The sequence below is a fragment of the Canis aureus genome, chromosome 38 (genome assembly GCF_053574225.1).
Source record: "Canis aureus isolate CA01 chromosome 38, VMU_Caureus_v.1.0, whole genome shotgun sequence".
Classification (NCBI taxonomy): Eukaryota; Metazoa; Chordata; class Mammalia; order Carnivora; family Canidae; genus Canis; species Canis aureus.
In genome coordinates, this window is record NC_135648.1 from 4,099,789 (window position 1) to 4,101,818 (window position 2,030).

The following is a 2,030-nucleotide window of genomic DNA, read 5'->3' on the forward strand; positions in this document are numbered from 1 at the left end:
AATTGGAAGTGAAGGGCTAAAAGGTGAGGAGAGGGAAGGGAGAAGGAGGGAGCACACATCATTTACACAAAAAGTAAAATTGTACAAACTTAAGCAGTATATAGTAGACTAGGGTCATACTCTAGGACATCAAATGCTGGATTTGATGTATAAATATAAGAAATTCACTGTTTGGCTGGAGTTAGAAGATTTGAACTGCTGCCTGAAGATCAGTGAGGAGCAAGTCACTGCCTTGGAATAATTGCCCTTCCCACTCCAAATCCTGGTTTCTGTACTGTGCCTTCATGGAGAGGGCCTCTCATTCCACCACTTGGCCCACCTCCAAGGCTTCAGGTCCCCAAGGTGATCATCTCAATAGTCCTCTGTCCCCTTTCTGGGCAGCTGGACTCTTCTCTTCCTCATTCAGACAGACTTCACCTCTGAACATGATGGGCCTGTTGCTATGAGGCTCAGAATCATCAAACACAACACACTCCAAATGGGGTAATTTCCAGCCACTGTTAATGTGGAGCTCCATCATAGTCCCATAACTTCAGAAAAAAATCTCTAAGCTTCGATTTGTCCACTTCATGTGGCAGGTTGGTGACTATCAGGGTGTCTTATAGTTCTTTGGGGTTCAAAATCACCTCGCTCACCAACCTCAGGGATTGGTCTAGGTCCCTTCTGGGGAGGCATATTTATTTGGTGTTCTCACACTCTTTGATCCTGCTGAGGCCTTTAGGGTAGAATCTGAGCTTCAGACTTAGATTCTAGATGAGGCTGTGAAGTTGGTACCTTAACAACATGAGGTGGTATCCCAGTAACTGCAACAGCTCCACTGGGTGGAAGGTCACAAATGTCCCAGAAAATGTCTTCCAGTCTTTCTGGATGGTCTGAGCCATGTCTGTAGGTGCTGGGGAAGAACTCTTCTATGTATCCTCAGGAGCAATTTCTTCTAATACTGGCTCAGACTTTTCCTCTTGGATTCAGACTCAGGTTCTTGCTCTGGTTCAGGATCAGGCTCTGATTCAGCAACAGGTTCCTCTAAATCTTCTTCCAAGTCCTTGCTGACAGTCTGATCATAGAAAGTGCCAGAATCATCAAGTACCACCTCAGGTGTTGATTGTCTTTCTTCAGGTTCCTGGGCCTCTTCCTCAGATTCCTCCTGAGGCTCAGTGAAAAACACCAAAGAACTAGTCTTGGTATCTGAAGATCTCATTGTGGATATAGAACTCATTTGCAACCAGGTCCTTAGGAGCAAGGACAAATGTCTCCATGAGTCTCCTCAAAGCCTGGTTGTTATTAGAGAGCAATCCTGTCACCTCGACTACCACACCATCATTCAGAGTGGCATCAGCATCAATGTGGTGAATCTTAGTGTGGCAATTGGTCAAGTTTTGTGACATCACTTTTCTATGGATTTCTAGAAAGAAATCCATAAACTTTCTAGAAAGTCCATAAACTGCCTCTACTGGCTTTCCATTTGAATCCAATTCTGCACAGACATAAGAGTTCTTTCCATAAAAGCTGCGTAGCATGTCTGATGGCTGCCTCAGCTGCGTGTCATACTTTCACACAAGTGCCTGCCCCTCCGACAGGGGACTAGGCTTTTCTATAACCATTGCTTTGGTTAATTTAACCTGCACAGCTGTGCGGGAGCAGAACAAGCTTTGCTCCACAGCTTGGCAGAAGGCAAAATCTCCTCATGCAACTGTATCCGCCTCTACTTGTGAAAACTCTATTCAACCTCCAGGCCTAATACAAGATTCATCTCTTAAAAAAAAATTCCTCACTACTTTATCTTCTAATTATTATGGCTCTTTTGGTGAATAGTGATTACAAATGTGACTTCAAAGTTATTTCAATGGTAATAATTGCTACCATTCTACCAGGGCTTCCATTATGTGCTAAGCCCTGTAGTGAATATGTCACGTATACGACATGATTTAATCCTTATGTAATGGTGTGGGTGTTATTTTTTCTGTTTTATAGAAGAAGGAACTACATTTTAGAGCAGGTAGTCATCCAGCTCAAAAATCCCTGGACCAAAT

General features: G+C 43.5%; 1 pseudogene; it reads right to left on the reverse strand.

Annotated features, from left to right (window-relative positions):
• Window positions 1–224: 224 nt before the first annotated feature.
• On the reverse strand, window positions 225–1,601 carry LOC144307307 (ras GTPase-activating protein-binding protein 1 pseudogene; annotated as a pseudogene).
• Between the last annotated feature and the right edge of the window lie 429 nt (window positions 1,602–2,030).